The following is a 22587-nucleotide window of genomic DNA, read 5'->3' as shown; positions in this document are numbered from 1 at the left end:
GCTTCTGGCCTTTCTTTCTTGGTGGTAGGAGGTCCCTCCCTCTCTGCTCACTTCTCTCTCCTTTTATCTTCGGTAAGTTAAAAGGTGATGCAGGCTACACTCCAGGGAAACTCTTTTTACATCAGATCAGGGCTGTGACCTGAGTAAGGGTGTTGGATTTCACCCTAATCCTCTTTAACATAACCTAATCTTGCCTCATTAACCACAACGCATAGGACAATTACATCAGATCAGATCACAAGATGGAGGACAACCACACTAGGCATCATGGCTTAACCAAGTTGACACATATTTTGGGGGGCAAACAATTGAATCCATGACACTAGCTTTGGCATTTCACTTCTCTTTGCCTCAGTTGTTTCATCTGTAAAATGAGGAAAATAGTAGTACTTAACCCATAGGGTTTTGGGGAGGAGTAAAAGTTAAGTATTGAGTTGCAGTATTGAATGACTTTACAGGTAAAATGTTAAATGACGCAAGAAGCATCAAAAGAAGATGGAAGGAACACACAAGAGTCACTGTATCAAAACCTGTTGCCATTGAATCAATTCCGACTAATAGCACCCTATAGGGCTGAGTAAAACTACCCCAGAAGGTTTCCAAGGAGGGACTGATAGATTCAAACTGCTGACATTTTGGTTAGCAGCCGAGCTTTTAACCACTGCGCCACCAGGGCTCCGTAGCAACCGCAGGACAGGCAAAAAATATCAAACCTCAGCTTGTTTACAGCTTACCCAGGAAATGTCAATCAGCTTGGCAAAAATAACACACCCTCTGGGGTAGGAAACTAGGGCAAAAGTATCTCCTTGTGGCTTGGGGGAAAAAGCTCTCAAGCTGTTTTTCCAAAGAACCAAGGCAAAATACCACATAAAGGCTTCATTTCACCACAGGTGGAAACTGGGAAGGGTGGGCTTGGGGGAGGCTCTGAAGTGTTAGTGGGACACGTGAGTGTGAAGGGCCTGGCGGAAGCCCAGGAGGGATCATTCAGGAGGCTGCTGAGCTCTCGGGGCTGGGGCCAGAGACTTGGTGGGAGGCTGACATAGTGACAGAGAGATGAGGAGTGAGAGGAGAAGCAGACCCTGGCCTCTGTGTCACTGGGTCCCACGTGTTCATCTCTCTGGCTTAAATCCTCAAAGCCAGGTGCTATGAGTGTCATGGAGAAGCAGTGTGGCGTGTTGGGCTCCATCTGCCTCAGACTTGGGGAGTGATCCCAACAAGTCGCTTGACCTCTCTGTGCCTCCAGCTGTTTCCTGATCTGGAACGCAGAGATGCTGGTAGTACCTTCGTCATCAGATTGTGGTGGGGATGGAATAAGTTAATCCTTGTGAACACTTAGGACAGTGCCTGGTAGAGGGGACACACTATGTAAGTGCTAGGTGATATCATCATCATTATTTTCTCAACATTATAGAAGAGAATCATGAGTTCAGAGAGTTAAAGTCACTTGACCCAGGTCATACAGCTGGTGTGGACTAAGATTCCAGCCCAGGCAGACCCCAAGTTTTCCCCACCACACAAATACGATGAGAAATAATAAGGTAATATACGAAGTTTTTGTGGTAGGCAGAACTCTAAGATGACTCCTGATGATCCAACTCTTGTATAATCCCCTTCCTTTCAGTGTGGGTGAGATCTGTGAAATGACGGGTGTCCTTTCTGTAATTATGTTACATGTTATGGCAGCAGGGATTTCGCAGATGTAATTAAGGCCCCTAATCAATTGGCTTTGAGTTTATCAAAAGGGAGCTTATCCTGGGTGGGCCTGACCTAATTGGATGAGCCCCTAAAGGAGACATGAAGCAGCAGAAGAGTTTTCTGCCGGGTTTGACGACGGAAGCTGCCATGTGTGGGACGGCCATGTGGCTAGAACCTGAGGATGGCCTCTAGGAGCTAAGACTGAGTCCTGGCCAACAGCCAGCAACAAAACGGGGATCTCAGTCCCACAACTGCAAGGAACTGAATTCTGCCAACAATTTGGATGAACTTGAAAACCTCAAATGAGATTGCAGCCCTGGCTGACATCTTGATTTCATCTTGGAGAGATCTTGAGCAGAAACAAGCTAACCCATGTCTGGGTTCCTGACCCAAAGAAACTGAGATAATAAATTAGTGTGGTTTTAAGCTGCCAAGTTTATGATAATTTGTTACATAGCAATTTTGACATTTTATATCTTATTAATCATCACCGTAAAAATAATAAGAACAGCTAATATTTTGAAAGGCTTACGACATGCCATTACAAAATTTTACATGGGTTAGTTCAGAGGTTCCCAAGCTTTTTGGTCTTATTTTTTTATACTTTTGAAAATTATTGAGAAGCACAAAGTACTTTTGTTTATGTGGGCTCTACCAATTGATATTTCCTGTATTAGAAACTGACAACTTAAAAAAATTTCTATTTGTTAATTGATTTAAACAATTTGCTTTCTCAGAAAAGATCCTTCCCAGAAGGCCTAGCAGATTTGCCCTTACATCTGATTGGCCATACCTGGGTCACACGCTTATCTCCAGGCCAATCAATCTTTAGCAAAAGAGGATGGAATTGCCAAGTTTAGAGCAGTGGTTCTCAAACTGCTTGGTTTCCAGACCCTTTACACTTCTAAAAATTATTGTTGGCCCCAATATTTATGCATGTGGATTATATCTACTGCTATTCACATTTTAGGAATTAAAACATAAAATTAATTTAAAAAGCATTCATTTAAAAAGAACAATATTAAGATTGAAGCTGCTGCCAAGGCTTTCCCCACTCTACCGCAGTTTACCCCCTTTCTTGCAGCCTGCCAAGCCGCAGTTTCAAACCTAGACCTTGGGCTCTAACTGCGGTTTGAATTTGGCACCAGAATCCGTGCATGAGTGAATGAGGATCTTGGTGCCGGCACTGGACCTGAACAGCCATGGCCCTGAACTTGACCCCAGACTTGAACATTGCCCAGAGAAGGTGTTCTCCAGCACACAGCTGCATCCGAGACTATTTGCAGAGTGAAATGTCCCTTATTTTACAACATGACTCAGCACTTGAATCTCCAAATATGGACATGGGAGGGATGGGATTTTGCGGGCCAATCCCTGCCCCTTGGCGACTGGAGGGCATAAAAGCTCCAAGCTCCCCTGGGGCGGGAAGCATGTAGTCTTTCAGCTGCTAAGACTGACGTTGCTCCTCTTTTGTACAAACAATAAATTTCCACTTTCTGTTTCCCTTGCAGCTGGTGGTGTGGCATCCGTCTCATTTTGATCAGCTAATAGGACAGGACAAGCACCCGTGTTTGGTGGCAAGACGTTAACGTAAATAATATATTTTTATAAAAATAAACATTTTCCAAAACAAAAAATAATGTAGTGAAAAAAAGTGGCACTGTTTTACAGTTTTGCAAATCTCTTCAATGGAAGGAAGCTAGGTTCTCTTATCTGCGTCTGTGCTCACTGTGTTGTGCTGTTACTTGCCACACAGGCTCTGGAAAATCACATGGTATACTCACGAGAGAATGAAAAGGACAAGGTAAATAATCTTAGCATTATTATGAAAGTAGTTTTGATCTTGTGAATCTCCCTTGGTGTCCCCACACTGCACTCAGAGAATTGCTGAGTTAGATCAACCTTGGTTCACCCCCTGGGCAAGCCTGACTAGTTCTGGAAACTAAGAAAGTGTGGGAGAAATAACAAGTATCTGTCCTAAGCTGACCTATTTTTTTGATCTCCATGGTGTTTTAAATCTTTTTGAATTAGTTGCCAAAATTTGAAAATCAGGAGTTTTCACACAAAATACCAAAATCTCTTAAAAAAAACAAGCTGTAGGAGCACTGAACTCGTATTTCCATATGGCGTAATTGGCTGAAGTTGAGTAGCAGTTGACTCCTTTGCTGTAACAGTTTGCCAGAGTCCCCATCTCTCCCTCTTGTCCCACATCCAAGTGCACTTAACTTCTGTAGAAATTTGAGTTGGCGACCCCTGATTATGAGGGTCACTTTTTGATATTCTACCCATTTCCCTCTCAGAATGGAAACCATTGCACACATCTCCCCTCTCCATATAATCAATACCTTAAAAACCAAAAACCAAACCAATTGCCGTAGAGTTGATTCCAACTCATAGTGACCCTATAGGACAGAGTAGAATTGCCCATAGGGGTTCCAAGGCTATAATCTTTACAGAAGCAGACTTCCACATCTTTCTCCCGTGGAGCAGCTAGTGGGTTCAAACCTGAAGGGGAAACAGGCTTTGCAAAGCCGAACACATGAGCATCCTCATGTGGTCCACTAGTTCACTACAGCATGTTAAGTCATCCTTATGTAAATCCCTGGTATGTAGCCACTATTGTCCAACACCCCTATAAAACCTCTGCCCTCCCACTGCAGGGTGAGGAGATCTGCTTTGGTTCTGTGGCCACCCAGGACTTGGCCTTGTATGTAAGTCTTCCAGATAAACTTCTTCACTTCCACACTGGAGTTGCCTGCCTCTTTCTTTGGTCTCTTGGCACCCTCCATTTTCTGGAGGCAAGTTTCACGTTACTGGTCCATGCCTGGACAATTGGTGAGCCAACCAGGAGACCAAGGAAATGGCAAGTGGGAGTGAGGCACCTGTGGGGGAACTGCTGGGTTGGCCAGTGGCCTCCACGTGGGAAGGTCTAGCCCATATGCTTGATCAATGCGGACTGCCGTGTGAGTATGGGGATGCCCCCAAAATGCCAAGTGACATAGCTTGGTTTTGGGCAGACATGTGCCTTCATAAGTGTGAAAAAGAAGCTAGGAGAGCAGTAGGGGCCGTGGGATGGCCAATGCTCTGGGTTATTCAGCTGGCCACTGAAGCCCAGCTAGTTGCTGAAGTGCACATAAGAGATTTGCAGAAAGAGTTACTGTTGGAAAGGGATGTGTGGCAGTCATGTGTGGTCACAGCTGACACATTATAAACAGCCACATCCATGAACAGGGTGAGCAGCTAGAAACACTCGCCTGCAGGTTTTACAAAGATGGAGGAGGATTCCGGGGCTAGGGGAACAATTCTAGCCATTGCTCAAAGCCCTGCAACAATGGGACTGGAGGCAGTTGGAGGGGCTGAGCAAGTCCCTAAAAAAAAAAAAAAAAAAAAAAAAAAATCCTGTAACACCCAGCCCAAAACAAGAGCTTAAATACTAGAAAAAAAAAAAAGGAGTAAAAAACCATTCAAGACAGCTTGTGCTGAGCAGCCTTGAAGAGACCTCGGAGGCCCCCTCTGGAATTCTCTGATAATTGCCCCCACCAAGATAAGCAAGCATCAACATAGCTGCAGCTGTAATAGTAAGGGGAAAACTAAAGTAGGAGGGAGCCGCATCCGTGTTACCAGGCAGCTGGGCTGAACCCATGCTTGCATTTGTATAGCGGAGGCATGGCCCCACAAATGACTGAGGGCTCTGACAACTTTGCCCAGACCTTCTGACTTTCAGAAATAATTAAGTCTGAGGATTAAGCCCAGGTCATTCTGTCACCAGGGAGAGCCAAAGGCCTTAAGTTACAATAAAGTTCAATGAGGAAATGAAAAGAATTGCACGTCTTGGGTTTTTAGACAGGTGACTGTCATCTCTATAATACCTGGCACCAAAATGAGGAATATATTTGGGTCTGAGGTCACCGTCATTGAGAACCTTGTCCAAGCCTGGCTATGGATAAGTCCCTTCGAAGCCCCTACAAATCCCTATGATATGTATTGATGGTGTTGATGTATTAACGTACACCTTTGTAGCCTTTTGCCTCCAAGTACCGGATGGGAATTGCTGCAGTTAGGGCCATTTTAGTGGGGTACATGGCAACTGTGACTTGGGCTATAGCTGATAGCCTGGGCACTCAATCTGGCCACTACAACTGTCAGACTGACATATAAAGCAAGCCCCCAGGGGGATGAGACATCTCAATAAAAAAGAAAAAAAATTAGTTCTGCTCCTGATAAGCTTTTGTTACTTGTGTGGTTGGTCACCAGAAAGCCCCCTACGCTGAGACGGGAAAACCCCCAAAGAGCAGACTGCAGAAGCTGAAGCGTCCTGTGCTCCAGAGCAAGCAGATGTGCAACCGACCAGCTCCTGGGTTTAAAAGAGGTCGGCCGCGGAGATTCCCACACCATCCCAGACTGGGCCAACACGCTTGGGCTGCTCCTGCCGTTAGAAAACTCCAGACAGCGTAGGAAAGTTGGCCTTCCTATGAGACCCTGGCCAAGGCTAAAGCCTGCCTGGGGACAGATTCCTGAGCCAACAGGCCAGGGCGTTCTGGGCAGGTAAATAATATTGGGGACTCTAGAGTCTTCCATTAGAGTCTTCACTGGATCTTGAATGAACTCTTCATGCTCTGTATCACCCCCAAGTCACAGGGGTGATTGAGTACTCAGTGTTGTTGTTGTTAGGTGCCTTTGAGTTGGAAGCTATGCATAACAGAACAAAACCCTGCCTGGTCATGCGCCATCCTCACGATTGTGCTTGAGCCCATTGTTGCAGCCACTGTGTCAGTCCATCTCACTGAAGGTCTTCCTCTTTTTCAGTGACCCTCTACTTTAACAAGCATGATGTCCTTGGCCAGGGACTGATCCCTTCTGACAATATGTCCAAAGTATGTGAGACAAAGTCTTACCATCCTCACTTCTAAAGAGCATTCTGGCAGTACTTCTTCCAAGACAAATTTGTTCATTTCTTGGCAGTCCATGGTGTATTCAATATTCTTCACCAACACCATAATTCAAAAGCATCACTTCTTTGATCTTCTTTATTCATTGTCCAGCCTTTGCATGCATATGAGGCTATTGGAGACGCCATGGCTTGGGAGTACTTCAATGGACAGGCTCAAATGGCTGACGGGAGTGGACCAGACAACCCCAGACTGAAGAATACATCTCAGGCAAACAGTCTGAAGTCTCAACGCAGCAGTTCACTGCAAGGGCATTTCTCATCTGCGCCATATGCTCGGTCCAGCTATCTTATGAAATGTGTTTCTTTTGTATACAACTGTTCATCACAAAAGATCTGGGTTTCCACAGAGGTCACTGCCTTAAGACTAAGATGGACAGCCTGGGTGGCTATACCTGGGCAACCCCCACCTCAAGTCCTACAGAAGATAGAGGGGAGGTGGGAATTGTTAATGTTGTCTCCTTCTCTACCAGATTATCTCACAAGGATGAACGAGCCCTTCACCCGTGGGCCCCAATGATAAAGGCTTTTGCTTGAGCTACCAATCAGACCAACTGTTGGCTCTGTGAACATCTGAACTGAGATGACAAGTCATCTCCCCACATTGTTCCAGCTGATCTGTCAACGAGGAGGACCACCTCGTGGACCAGCTGAATGTGTAACCTGGTGTACTGAGAAGACCATGTGGTAAATGAATATGGTCAACTCCACTACTCGTGGAAAACATCTTTCAAGGTATGAAAACTGCACGTGGACAGTACTCCAACTTTAGAAGGAAATTTCTCCCTGTGTGTTAAAAATGTAAACGGCACAGAACTGGATGGTTTGACTTGGAGAGCAGAAATTTTAAGATTAAGTTTGACATTACTTTGGACACAGGGAACTTGCAGGATGTGACCAGGTGGTCTAATGTACGTTGACTGACTAAACCAAGTCTGAATTAGCCTGATCAGGCAATAGTAATACCTTGTCCAGTAGTGCTGAAAAAAGGAGCTTTTGTATTACTTGTACTGAAATGTGTACTGTTCATATAATGTGCCATGTTGGGAGAAGTATGCTGTTTTTACATAAATGAATCAGGACATGTTATATACACATAAAATTGGACAAATGCAGCCTTTTGATCTATTCGGTTGGCTTGGATTAAGCTCCAACTATGGTGGCTGGTTCAGATCTGTCCTCCAAGCAGGGCTGATCAATCTGCTGAGGACAGTCCTACTCAACCAAAAAACCAAACCCACTGCCGTCGAGTCGATTCCGACTCAGTCCTACTAGTAACCCTTATTAAGTGCTGCCTCAGTTGAAGCACAGATACAACATCTACAGTGGTTATGCACCAAACCACGGATGCAGCTCAACATCCAAGATGTGTGATGGACATACCAGGACTTGGTACTGTTTTTTTTCTTTTTCTGGCACACTAATGGGAGTCAAGGGGTGGACTGTCTGCCTCTATGCCTCCCAACCACGCTGCCTAAGTAAAGGCCTTGGTCTCAGAGCCTTCTCTGATAAGAGGCTGGGAATTGGGTCATCTTCTCTCTCCCAGTTCCAACTCCTTATAGAAGAAGCCTTCCCCCGTTCTGGGCACAGGGTAACTTTTTGTCTCTGGTACAGGCGTGGGCACCATATGGTACCTGGCCAACCCCACTTCTGTACCTGTTCCAGGTGGGGAGGGAACTGGGTCCCTGTGCTGCAGTGTAAGAGGAGGAATGTGCCAGATTGTAAGAGCCGGCCTCGAGGGGTGGACTGAAGGGGAACTACACTTCTCAAGGTTGAACGTGAGCATCTTCATGCCGTCTGCTAGTTCACTACAGTTTGCCAATTCATCCTTATGTAAACCCCAGCTTGTAGCCATTGTCGTCCACCACCCCTATAAAACCTCTGCCCTCCCGCTGTGGAGTGCAGAGATCTGCCTTGGCCCTGTGGTCACCCAAGACTTGCTTCATACGTAAGTCTCCCTAATAAACTCCTCTGCCGCCACACTGGAGTTGCTTACCTCTTTCTTCAGTCTCTTGGTGCCCTCCATTTTTGGAGTCAAGTTTCACATTACTGGTCCATGCCTGGATAACTGGGAACATTGGGGACAGAGTCCATGTGTCCCCAGTGCCTAACGCAGAGCTTGGCACACAGTAGGGCCTTAGTTAACGTTGTTGAATAAATGAAGGAACTTCTCCAGGTCACACAGCAAGAATAAGCACTTCAGTCTTCTGACTTTTTTTTTAGCTATAAAAGGGAAGGTGGGAGACAGGGGGTGTCTTAGTGACCTAATACTTGTCCCTTGAATGCCTCCATGAAGGGCCCTCATCTTTGCATCTGTTGGCTGAAACACACTGGACCATCCCAAAGGGCCATTGGTTCTGCAAAGCTTGAATTCTGTGGAATGGTGGCTTGGGGATTATTTTTCCCAGCAGGACTGCTTCTTCACTTACCAGCGTTTTATTAAATTCTTTGGAGCTTTTTTCCCTAGACGTTGTATTCCCAGCATGGTAGCACGACGCCTGGGTTTTTCGGATCTATGGACGAATCTTTGTGGAGGAGGTCAAGGTGCTGCAGGGCCTAAGAGTTCATTGGGTGGAGCCTGAGAACCTTTCCTCAGGTGCTGAAGAGAAGTGGGCGTGGCTGGGAAGCGCCCATGGGTGTGGTCCGTGACCAGACAAAAGGCTGGTGGCCGGTGCTGGCACGTGGGCACAGGTTTCCCCCGCTACACATCTGTATCCCTGCCTGCTACCAGAGAGGGCGCTAGGGCGCCAGGCCGTGCAGGAAGAAGGACGCCCCTCCCGGAAGTGGGCGGGGCCATCCCAGCCCCGTGGCTCTGACTGGCTGGTGCACCGCAGGGGCGGGTCCTGTGGGGCGCCCGGCCCCGCCCCCCGAGGCGGCGGTTGGAGCTGTCGCCGTTATTTGCAAACCGGGGCGTTGGTGGCGGCTGCAGCTTTTCAGACATGTCGACTGTGGTGAGCGGCCTGCCCGGCTGTTTTTGTGCAGATAGCCGCGTTAGGAGGAACAGACGCTTCTCGGAACTTCTGATCCTTTCATCCAGTGTCGGCGCCCCGCGTCTCCCGGGGAGCAGGGTGTGGGGTGCGTCCGGGGTGGGCCCTGAGGGGACCCCAGGGATGAGCCGGGGGTCAGGAGCGCAGGGATGGAGGGCGGTGGAGTGACCCCTGGAGCCCCAGCGACGCGACGTGTTTGGAGTTCTTTGACTTGAGACTTTGACAAAAACCAAGTGAAAATAGGGCGACTGTTGAGAAGTTCATTGGTTCAGTATTCAAATTATAAGACGTGCAGCCTTGGGTGATATTAGTGATTGATACGTTTTAAAAAAAACCCAAAATCAAAACCAAAAAACCCAAACCCGTTGCCGGCCAGTCGATTCTGACTCACAACGACCCTATAGGACAGAGTAGAACTGCCCCATGGAGTTTCCAAGGAGCCGCTGGTGGATTTGAACTGCCGACCTTTGGGTTAGCAGCTGAGCTCTTAAGCACTATGCCACCAGGCCTCTGATGGTGTAAGTGGTCAGGAATGGTTTTGTGATCGCATTTGTGTGTGAAAGTTTTGGCTAGTTTCAAAGATTGAAACAAACCATACATGTAGTTGTTTAAAAGAGCATTGAAAATGGAAAGTCCCTGTTTTTTGAGCTTGCCTTCTACTCACCACACTCCTTCCTACTGTCCTGTTTTCGTTTTAGGCATGGAGTCAAGTAGGACTGGAGATCCTAAAGCACTGAGCCCTCGTTGTGCGTGTTTTGGACAACCACGTGGAGTCTGGAGTCTGAAATGACCCCTGAGGAGGCCCAGGGACGCCAGCTCTGTGTCATTTCCCCTCCCCAGACCCCCTGGCTTACTGGGGAGATGGCTGTGGTGCTGGTTCAACATGAAAACCCAATCTAACTTTTTTCTCCTCCAGAACAGCCTGTGACTTTGTCCTTTCCTCTGTCCCATTCCTGCCACCATAATCACTCCAAGTCTTTCTTGGATCTGGTTTTATGCTCACAGCTTCTTATCCCAGCACCAGTCTTCTAGCTTCTTCCTGTCTAATCCACGCAGTGTGCACTGCCAGAATTATCATCATCCTGCACTCTGCTTTCATCACATTATTTTCTGTTTAAATACTTGTTACTGTTTTCCAAATCCATCAACTCCTTTAGCCCAGATGGATTTTACCTGCGTCTGCCCTTGTAGTACACAGTACAGAGTTACCGCGAATATTATGTCTCGATGACAAGGACAGTTGCTTGTGTCTCTCGAATTTGTCACAACACGTAGATGGTTTTGTGGAAACACTGTGGTGAGCAGGGACAGTTCTGAGACAGCAGAATGCTGATGTCTGGGGAAAATGCTTCAAAAATGAAAACTGTCATGGATTGAATTGTGTCCCCAAAATATGTATCATCTTGGCTAGGCCATGATCCCCAGTATTGTGTGGCTGTCCCCCATTTTGTGATCTGATGTAATTGTCCTATGTGTTGTAAATCCTAATGTCTCCCTGTGGTTAATGAGGCAAGAGTAGGTTATGTTAAAGAGGATTAGGGTGGGATGCCACATCCTAACTCAGGTCACAGCCCTGATCTGTAAGGGGTGTTTCCTTAGGGTGTGGCTTACATCACTTTTTATCTTACAAGAGATAAAAGGAGAGAGAATCAAGAAGAGGAATAGGGACCTCATACCACCAAGAAAGAGCGTGTCCTTTGGACTTGGGTTCCGTGTACTGAGAAACTCCTAGACCAGTGGAAGATAGAGGATAAGGACCTTCCCCCAGAGCGGACAGAGAGAAAGCCTTCCCCTGCAGCTGGTACCCTGAGTTTGGACTTCTAGCCTCTTAGACTGTGAGGGAATGAATTTCTGTTTGTTAAAGCCATCCACTTGTGGTATTTCTGTTATAGCACCAGTAAATAACTAAGACACTAACCTTGGCAGGCAGGGGAAAAATCCAAACTGATAACTTTGTTTTGTTCAGCTTCAATTCTACTAGGGAACTTAACTTCATCATTATTTATCTTTAAAAGGAATGGAGGGATTTGAGTAAATTATCTTTAAGTTCCCACTGAGCCCTAAAATTCCAATTTTTCGTCATCTCTTCCCTTGATCTTTCTCCTAAAATTAAAACTGAGATGTTTCTGGATCCTAAATCAGAAATATATTTAATTCTTCTAATTTTTTCCCTGATGTATTATGAATTTTTTTTCTGGGTATGTGCTTTCAAAGAAAAATTGGATTAGGACTTTGGCTACTTTTTAGAAGAGTAGACTAGATGTCATACCATTCTGTTTTCCCTACTTGCAGCTTTTCATTTGTGAAGGTGATGCTTTCAATTTGGTGTAGTCCTAATGTGTTTCCTGCTCTTTTGCAGACCCGACAAGGTCATGGGCACAACAGAGCAAGTTTCAGCCTGTGTTTGGGCAAGCAGTGAAAAATGACCAGTGTTACGATGACACCCGGGTTTGTCATGTGGCCGGCCATAGTTCCTTTTGCACATAATCAAAAGAGGGAGTATCAGAGGAGTGTTCCTTGTGCTTTCTTTGCATAAGGTAAGTAATTGGACCCTCTGTTCTAGCAATCTCCCTATTATTGCCATGATAGATTGACTCAGGAGATTGAATGCTCACTAAGAATAGCAGAATTGCTTGGGACCATTAAAAAAAAGCTATTGCAGAAAACAGAGTGGGGGGAGAGAGCAGACTGTCTCATTAGGGGGAGAGTATTTGGGAGTGTGTAGCAAGGTGTATATGGGTTTTTGTGTGAGGGATTGACTTGATTTGTAAACTTTCACTTAAAGCACAATAAAAATTATTAAAAAAAAAAAAAAAAACCTCTAGCGTCGAGTCGATTCAGACTCATAGAAACCCTATAGGACAGGGCAGAACTGCCCCAAAGGGCTTCCAAGGAGCGGCTGGTGGCGTTTGAACTCCCGACATTTTGGTTAGCAGGGAGCTCTTAACCACTCGACCACCAGGGCTCCACTGGGACCATCGTTGTTGTTGTTCGGTGCCGTCATGTTGATTTTGACTCATAGTGACCCCATGTACAACAGAACAAAATGCTGGCTAGTTCTGTGCTTGAGGCCATTGTTGCAGCCACTGCGTCAGTCCATCTCACTGCGAGTCTTCCTCTCCTTCGCTGACCCTCTACCCTGCCAAGCATGATGTCCAGTAGACTCTGGTAACTGAGGTTGAGTTCTCCAAGCCTTGCTAACCACATCAGATTTTCTCTAACAGAGGCTCAGCCAACAGAATGATGACCTCTGCATGGAATGCCTTCTGTGGATGAAAAAGATAACTCCAAGGATGCTGTGAGCGTGGGCAGGCAATGAATTTTACGATTTGGTTAGCGATCATTGGTTTTCGCAAAGGCTTTTCTTTTAGAGCACAGTTATTAAAACAACCATTTTCAAGTTGGGTAGAAATTTGTAAGAAAATGTTTCTGTGAGGTCATGAGGACTGAAAATTATTGGTTCTTTGAAAAGGTGCATGGTAACAGGAGCTCAGGAAAAAGCCCTAGAAGCATACAAGTGGAAACTTTGGGCAATAGTAAGTTTGAGCAGAGGATTTAAATAGTGAATTGTTGTTGTTGTTGGGTGCCGTCATAGTGACCACATATGACAGTAGAACTGCCTCACAGGGTATTCTTGGCCATCACCTCTTAGGAAGCAGATCCCCAGCAGGTTTTCCTTTGCGGGGCCACTGGGTGGGTTGGAACCTGCAACCTTTTGGTTAGCAGCCGAGTGCTTAACCACTGCCCCACCAGGGCTCCTTAAACAGTAAATGAATGATAAAAATAAAGGCTCTTTGCTGAAAATGGGTCTGCATGTACTTGAATTTGAGTGGGCTTCCAAGCCCTCCTTTCTCCTGACTTGGAGAGCCCCCTCCAAGGTGGGAGATAAGTTAGAAGTTTGTTCATTTGCTGACTGTTCTTGCATAATGCAAATAACGATCTGTACTCCATCAGGAAATCCCAGAATTGCAGATAATGGGGGTGGTTGAAAGACTGTGAAGACAGATTGGAAATAGTTGTTGAACATAATAGTTTTTAGGAGGAAGATGAGTTTGCCGAATCTTCTTGCGGTCCAACGCGAAGGGCTCAGAGCTAAGGATGCAGATGTTGAGTTACAGTACAGCTGTTTCCACTCTGCTAGAAGCCGTGGGGAAAGTGCAGCCCCTGCTGTGTCTGAGCCATGCGTACTGGAGGTATAGTGGTCACGATAACCGGAAGTTTTCCCAAGTACTGCTTTCCGTTAAGTTTGATTTCCCCCCTTGGGAAGTCTTCCAGTTCTCTTGTATTTTCTCTCACAGGTGCTCAGAGTAACGTTTTTTTCCCCTAATATCTGATTTTTATTTTAGTTGTTGGATTGATGTAATATTACACAATAGAACCATCTCACTAAAGACATGGGGAGATGGAGGTTTTCAGGGAATAAATTTGATATTTATGTTCCAATGCACCTTTTTATCGGCAAAGTTGTTGAAAAACTCCTAAGCAGTATCTTTCTATTATATTGGAAATTAATTTTCTTCTCGGATTCTTAAATATTACTGCTGAGATAATTGCTTTTGAGTGGCAAATAAGTAAATGACGATAGGTTTCTTGAATGATGATTCTGGAGTGGGGGGTTGACCTTAACGACAGTGGCACTCTATCACTTTGTAGTTCATTCCTTCACCAAGAGCAAGGAGAATTTAGAAACCTGACTTTTTAGTGGTGGGTTTCGTGGGGGACAGCTGAGAAGACAACTACAGCTTGTCATTAAAGATGGACCACGAGTACACCATGATCTTCTTTGGATTTAAATGTTTTTATTCTCCTTTTGCAGATAAATTTAAGGATTTTTTTTCTTTCAAGAAATGGAGCTAGGTAGTTATGAAACCCCAAATAGGCTTTTGAGTGGCTCATCTTTCTGTGAGGTCAGACAGTTCACTTCAACCCTCCTATCCACAAAAGATTCTGGGAGTCCCTCTTTGATGTAACAAATCTTGGGGAATCCTGTCCATTTCTGCCATTAGAGAGACTCATGCAGTTCCTAAGCTAACTGGATCTTATGATTTGGGTTTTACTTGCATTAAGTGGCTATCAACATATTTTACTGTTTTGCTCTTAGCTTTATGGGAATTAGGATGGTATAATTTGCTTTAAAAATCATCATGTTTGGACAAAGCCTTACTTTTTGGAGACGCCTTGAGGATCTTACCAGGCTAAATACTATTTGTGTGGTTCTGTTCATTTAATAAGAGTTCGTTTTGGAGGAGGTGACATTGGGGTAAACAAAGCCCAGTAACAGTCATTGGAAATAAGGTCAATATTTGGGGTCATTGGCTTTTATAATTGACAATTGAACATGTCCTCTGTGAGATATTCTTGTATTAAATTTAAAGTGTGTCTATGAAATGATCTTTCACAAAAGCTGAAGTTTTTAGCCTTAAAGTCAATACGGTATAGAGGAAAGCAGTCAGGTCAGAGATTTGGGGAGTCGAGGAGTTTAGTCCTGACTTGACCCCTAAGTTGTCCTAGGACTTGGATATGTCCTGCTGTCCCTCTGCTTCTCTGATTCTCTACCTGTAGCATGAAGGATTGTATATCATGCTGATTTTCTGCCTTGATATTGTAGATGACCTCAGCAGTGCCTCTAACTTCCCATGGTTCTCTGTTATAATGTGATGCCTAATGAAGCTAGTTTGGTACTGAAATTTCAGCAAAAAAAGCTCATTATTTTTCCACCCGCACCCTTTATTAGTGCCAAAGCATAACTGGAAAGTAAAAGCTTTTTACTTGTGGCTGCTTTTCAACTCAGGTGAAGGCTGATCCTAGCAAAGGTGAGTGGTCATGCATCCCTTCTAGAGAGCTCTGCGCCTGGGGAGCTCTCAGAAGGATCCTCTGTGATGGCAGGGCTGATCCTCCATGCAGGCCACTCCAGCCTCCTCAATCTTCTCTTTCAAGGTCATGATAAAGTCATTGGAGCTGATGGATTAAGGCTTGCTCTGGCTGCGGGAATGCTTCCAGAAGAGCTGGATCCTAGGAGGGAGGGTTTCCAGCACCCGGATGCCCGCATGGAGAAGATGCCCTTATCTGCCGTGTCTGCTGGCTGCTGAGCAGTTACCACTTCTCACCTGGCTCCTGCAAGGAGAGACGCTGTCGCCCACTGAAGCTACATGTCCTCCAGGTCTCCATGTTCAGCTTCCAAATGGGACTGTAGGGGTTCACTGAGAGTGCCCAGGTTCCTCCTTGATCTGTTTTACTGTCAACTGGATGTCTCTTGCTGGCTGAAAGGAAGGCAGGGCAGGCGAGGGTCTCTGCGTGGTCATGGCCATCTGTTTTCTCCAAGCCTCCCCATTCTGGTGATTGGCCATGTAATTTACCGCCTTACAGAGACACTTTCAAAAGTAAAAGGCGGTGCTATCTGTAATTATGTGAGAAACAGCTATGAATAGGGCTGTCCAAGGCAAAGTGGGACATTTGGTTGACCAAGGCTTATAGAACCCTTGGGTCATCCTCTGTCTTCCAGTTCACCCCTATCACAGCAACAATGGGCAGCAGTTCTCCAAATGACCACTCCTCCTCTTGGGAAATATTCAGAGTCCTCATCTGTCTCATGGGGATAATATTAGTACTTACTACATAGGTACATGGTTCAGCTCTTGTGAGGCTGATTTCACCTATGCCAGACACTGGTAACCATGCACAAAGGGATATATTTAAGTGTATCCATTGTAATAGCCAAAGCCTGAAAGATCCTAAAAATTTGTCAATGGGGCACTGGTTCTTTCCTGCTCGGATTATGATGCAGCTGTTAGAAACAGTGATTAGATTGAGAATGACTGCCTGTCATGGGAGGGCAGGGTTGTGTCCATGGGGTGACCCCAAAGTCAAAAGTAGGTCAGGAGGTCGCGTCTGCAGACACAGCGGTTGAGTGGGTAGGACAGTGCAGAAGCAGCTATTGGTGGGCTGATGGAGAGAGGGGCACTAGGTCCCTGGTTGGAACTGGGCGCTTTGAGGAGGAGACCGGAGAATCTACTGTTGTGGGTGTATGTGACTGCATTTAGCAGGTGCTGGGAGCAGCGGGGAGGGCAGAACCAGCATCTGCTGTAGCCGTGACTAAGGTCCTGGGATGCAAAGGGCCTCCTTCCTCCCCCTTCAGAGGAGCTCACAGTAGGCTTGAACATGAAGGGGGAAGGAACTGAGCAGCAGCTGGAGAAGCGGGTCAGTCAGGAGTTGGGCCCCTCATTTCCCATCCACACCTGGTGTGAGGGAGGGATCAGAAAGGACAGTATACCTATCAGACGTTTCAGCCATGTCCATGCCTGACAGAGGGAGGAAGGAGGGGACAGCAAGGTGAAAGGGGCTGTGACAGTAAGCATGAAGGGTGCCTGGAAGGTACGCTGTCAGTGAGGAGAGGAGGGAAGCTGTCAGTGAGGAGAGGAGTGGGCCTGGTGAGCTGGGCTTATCCAATACGAAGGATCTATAGGGATGGCCACTCCAGCAGGTTCTAGGACACCCTGGGCCCAGGGAATCTTGCTTCTCCCTGTGTCTCAGCTGTGCATTAATGCTGGGGCTGGAGAGGTAGCTTTAGGAGCAGTTCCTGCAGCAGGCAGGGGGAAGGATAAGGCATTTATGAGTCCTCATGCCCTTTCCCCAGGCACACTGGGGAGACCTACCCCGTGAATTCACCCCAACTGAGCATTGCGTTGCATTTTCTTCAGATTTTTGCGCGTGTGTGTGTGTGTTTTTAAATTTTACATACACACAAAAAATCTATAGAACCCTAGCTTGAGAAACGGTGTCATGAGGTGACCAGGCCTTCGACAGGGCTCCCCAGAAGCTGAGGGTCCCGAGAGCTTGGGCAACTCCCAGTCAGGCTGGGATCCTACAGGGTCCCCTACTTGATGGCAGGCGTGCCCACGTGCCCAAAGGGAGGTAGAGCAGAGCCAGGTGAGCTGTGTTGCTTGCATCTGACATGCCTCTGGATCTCCCACCCCCTTTCCCAGCTGCCTGGAGCAGAGGCGATCAAGGTGCCACTCAGGGTCTCACCACGGGCAGTGCTTGACTGGGTGCCCCCTGTGGACCCTAAGGGGATGGCAGGGCTGGGTTGGCTTCTGCATGAGATGATGTTGAAAGCTTTCAGGGACAATCTTCACAAAATACTCCATGTGAATGGCACCCCTCGAAGTTATTCACATGGCCACTCTACTGCCATCCTCTCCAAATTATGGCAGCCATTGGACAGCTTAGCCTTAGGGCTGAAGCCCTCACCACCCCTAGGGCCTTCTATGGAATGGGCATCCCTTCCGCATGGAAGGTGTTCTCCAGACACTCTTCACTTACCTAAACTCATTTTTATGATGTCTCCTCTTCCATATACATGTATAGCACCCAGAATCTTGGTATTATTGGTTGCGTTGCTTTCCCTGAAGTGCCAAAATGAAAATTAGGGAAGCAGCGGTGCACATGGGAATGTTTTTGCCTTCCCCTCCTCATAGTACCTCATCCACACTTACATTTCCTCTTTCTCTCCTTTTATATGTCCACTGGAATGAGGAGGAAGAGGGTTTCTGCGCCCACCCTCCTTGTGGGGCTCTCCTGATGGCTGGAGGGAAGAGAACAGTTGTGCATGTCCGGGGCCACTAAGTGCAGTACGGCACCTGTGTGGGGGTGCCCAGGCCAGAACCCCACTTCACAGTGCCCCCTCCGCAGAGTATATCCCAGTGCTTCTGACTCCCAGCCCAGCTCCCTGCCTGGGCCATCAAGGGTCATCTAGCGTGATTCAGTGGTGCAGACTGGGGTTCAGAAACCAGGGCAATGCTAAGAAAGTGGGTTTGGAGGGCTGGAGAGAGGTTTTATAGGCACTGAAGATCCAAGGACCTCCATTGCCTAGATGAGGTCAGCTACAAGGAGAGCCTATGAATAAGAGAGGCAGACAGAGAGGGAGTGAGAATAAAAATCAAACAGAAAGAGAAAATAAATTACAAGCAGCTTGCTGGTCTCTTCTTCAGAATCTCTGAAGTAGTTCTTTGGGTGGATCACAGAAATGATGACAATGGTTTGGCCTTAGGGCGGCCTGTCTTCTCCCAAAGCCCATAGTTGTGCTGGGTAATATACAGCTGCAAAGCCAGAAGTAATGGCTTCACCAGAGACGAAAACAGCTGAGGTGCCAACAAGGCCAGCTGTGTGCTGACATGGGTGCCCAAGTTGGAAGCTGTGGGCAATGAATCCTCAAAAGCTGAGTGTGCTGGCCAAGGCTGGCCTGCCTGGAGTGGATCTCGGGGCTGGGCTGGGCTGCTAGGATTCCCAACCGGAGTGAGTTGTTAGAGGTCCGGTTCTGTGCTGCTGCCCCTCAGGGGCCCTGATTGTGGGCTGGGTTGTACTCCAGGGTAAATGGAAAGGTTCAAATTTAGGGTGGGACCACAGAACCTCAGCACAGGTGGGCTGGTTGTTTCTGGGTCTGATGCCGTACTGTCATGGGGGGCAGTATCTGAAGGGGCTGGTCAAATGGGAAGAAGCTCCCACTGTAGCTAGTGGGATGCCCCAAGAGAAGTGGCTGGGAAATTGGGGTGAAGTCTGTGGGGATGACCCAATGTCAGAAGCAGCCTGGAGACACGGTGGTTGAGGGGCTGGGACTGGGTGCAGTAGCTGCCATTGGTAGACTGATGGAGAGAGGGTCACTAGATCCCTGGTTGAAACTGGGAACTGTGAGGCGGCGACTAGAGAATCTACACTCATGGGTGTATGTGACTGCTGGGATCAGCGGGGAGGGCAGAACGGGCATCTGCTGTAGCCGTGACTGAGGTCCTGAGATGCAAAGGGCCTCCTTCCTTCCCCTTCAGAGGGGCTCACAGTAGGCTTGAACATGAAGGGGGAAGGAACTGAGCAGCAGCTGGAGGAGCGAGTCAGTCAGGAGTTGGGCCCCTCATTTCCCATCCACACCTGGTTTGCGGGAGGGATCAGGAAGGACAGGAGACCTATCAGAATGGCTGACAGAGGGAGGAAGGAGGGGACAGCAAGGTGAAAGGGGCTATGACAGGAAGGGGTGGGCCTGTTGGGTGGGGCTTCTCACTACACAAAGGCTCGATAGGTGTGGCCCCTCCAGTAGGTTCCAGGCCTAGGGGGTCCTGATTCTTGCATCTCGTCTACTATGGATTAATACTGGAGCCGGAAGGGCAGCTGGTGGAGGAGCAGTCCATGCAGCAGGCAGTGGGGAGGACCGGGTGGTTCTGAGTCCTCATGCCCTTTCCCCTGGCCCATTGTGGAGACCTGCCCAGATCCTGCTGGGGTGGGGGCTGGGAGAGACATAGTTACCATGTGACCCAGCACTCCCACCCCTAGGTACTGAGCCAAGAGAAATGAATACTTTGGTTCACACAGAAACCTGCACGTGAATATGTGTGTGTGTATTGTTACATTTGCAGTTTTACCTGCTTTATGCATCTCCTAGATGAGAGACTATTGAGATTACCCAATTTTTCTTGAGTGGCTTTGGAACTGTCTTTAGTGATTGCTCTGGGGATAACAAATATATATACCGAACATTTCACAGTCTAATTAGAGTTCATATCTTACCAATTCTGGTAAATTGTAGAAGCCTTACAGTCATATAAATTTCTGATACCCCCAGTCTTTTTATTACACTTGTCAGATGTATTAACACGTACATGAACTGAACCCCATGTATATGACTGAGACTGTAACGAACGAGAAAAAAGCTAATATAATAAACGTGCTTTTGTTGTTGGGTGCCACTGAGTCGATTCCGATTTGTAGTGACCCCATGTGACAGAGCCGAACTGCCCCACAGGACTTTCTTGGCTGTAATCTTTACGGGAGCAGATGGTCAGGTCTTTCTCCTGAGGAACCACTGGGTGGGACGTAACTACCAGGTTAAGCCGAGCACTTAACTGTTTTGCCACCAGAGCTCCTTAATAAAACCAGGAGCTGTAGCTAAAGCCATATGCCCATGAGAATAGAGAAATGTAAAATACATTGAAAATTCATTACTATAACAGTAAATGACCCAAATATAAATTCGGAAAAACAGAGAAAACCCATGATTGAAATCAACAACAAGAAATTTAAATTTAATAATTTTAAGAATAAAATATAAATTAAAATAAAGCAGGAGCCCTCCCTGGTGGCGCAGTGGTTAAGCGTTTGGTTGCTAACCAAAAGGTTTGCAGGTTGAATGCACCAGCGGCTCCTTGGAAACCCTATGGGGCAATTCTACTCTGTCTTATAGGGTCACTATGAGTCATAATCGACTTGATGTAATAAAAGTCACAACAGATAAACACTAGGACAGCTGCAGCTTCTTGGAGACAAGGCTGAAGCCTTTAGGTCCAAGCCTTCACTGGTCTCGAGACCAGAATATGTGACACAGACACAGGGGCCAGAATCACTGGGGAGGCATTGAGAGGGGCAGAGGAGGGGCGTGCTGGGTGGACTGCGAGACTCAGAAGGCCTTGGGACTCAGAAGGCCTTGGGACTCAGAAAGCCTTGGGACTCAGAAGGCCTTGGGACTCAGAAGGCCTTGGGACTCAGAAGGCCTTGGGACTCAGAAGGCCTTGGGACTCAGAAAGCCTTGAGACTCAGAAGGCCTTGGGACTCAGAAGGCCTTGGGACTCAGAAAGCCTTGGGACTCAGAAGGCCTTGGGACTCAGAAGGTCTTGGATTCCTTATTTTCAGGGGTCAGGAGAGTAGGGAACTGAGGCCTCTTTGCTGCATTCTGTTGACCGCAGAGGTGTCTATAACTGTCCTACAAAATGTTTTCACCTGGGAGCTTGGCAGGGCAGACTTCAGTGAACATACTACAGCAGAAAGGGAAGGAGTCTGGGATCTAGGATAAGGAGGCAGAGCCCACCCACCTGGGGCATTTGGGTGGTGTGATGGAACACGTGTGGAAGTGATGATCACACCCGCTCTGCCCTGACATCAATATAATTCAGTCTGGGGTTCTTCACATTACGCCCGGACAACTTTTTGGAGCTCTTCCCTTTCCCCCCAATGGTTATTTTTCTTTCTGACGCCACCACCACCAAACCTTGCCCTTGCCTTTCAATTAAATAAAAGCATTATGCTATGGTAACGAAAACAACGTTTATGGATTTGGTGTAGTCCCGTGTGAAAAGGTTACAGAAGATACTGCTTTTTAATATGTACTAAAACCAGTTCTATTATTTACAAAATTGAAAAATAAAAGGGTCGTAAATAGGTTACCTTCTAATCCTACCCCCTTAACTCATCCCGTGTGAGCACTGCTTGGAATTTTCTTCAGATTTTTGTGCTTTGTTTGAATTTATACAAAAACGTACAGAAAATCTAAAGAATCTCAGTATGATAAATGGTGCCATGAGGTGACCCACATCCTTAACAGGGCTCCTCAGAAGCCAAGGGCCTCGAGCGCTTGGACAACTCTCAGTTGGGCTGGGATCCTACAGTGTCCCCTACTTAATGGCGGGGATGACCACACACTCACAGGGAGGCAGAGCGGAGCCAGGTGAGCTATGTATGTTGCTTGTACCTGACATGTCTCTAGATCACCCACCCTTTTCCCAGATGCCTGGAGCCGAGGAGATCAGGGCGCCACACAGGGTCTCACCACCCTCAGTGGTTAACTGAGTGCTCCTGTGGACTCTAAGGGGGTTGGGAGGGCAGGGTTGTCTTCTGCATAGATGATGTTGAAAGGTTTCAGAGAGAGTCTTCGTAAATAATTCATTGTGAATGGCACTCCCTGCATTATGCACATTGTTATGGATTGAATTGTGTCCTCCAAAAATGTGCTTCAACTTGGCTAAGCCATGATTCCCAGTATTGTGTGACTGTTCACCATTTTGTAGTCTGATGTGATTAGCCTATGTGTTGTAAATCCTAACCTCTATGATGTTAATGAGGCAGGATTAGAGGCAGTTATGTTAATGAAGCAGGACTCAAATCTGCAGGATTAGGTTGTGTCTTGAGTATCTCTTGTATCTT

At 46.9% G+C, this 22587-nt stretch overlaps 1 long non-coding RNA gene across 1 annotated transcript; it reads left to right on the top strand.

Annotated features, from left to right (window-relative positions):
* Positions 1 to 9522: 9522 nt before the first annotated feature.
* Positions 9523 to 22155, top strand: LOC126085415 (uncharacterized). The gene is made up of 3 exons (XR_007519269.1): positions 9523 to 9718; positions 10329 to 12167; positions 15568 to 22155. It is a non-coding gene; the product is annotated as an uncharacterized LOC126085415 (long non-coding RNA).
* Positions 22156 to 22587: the final 432 nt, after the last annotated feature.

Source organism: Elephas maximus, chromosome 11, assembly GCF_024166365.1.
Source record: "Elephas maximus indicus isolate mEleMax1 chromosome 11, mEleMax1 primary haplotype, whole genome shotgun sequence".
Taxonomy (NCBI): Eukaryota; Metazoa; Chordata; class Mammalia; order Proboscidea; family Elephantidae; genus Elephas; species Elephas maximus.
This window is presented reverse-complemented; position numbering and strand designations above follow the sequence as displayed.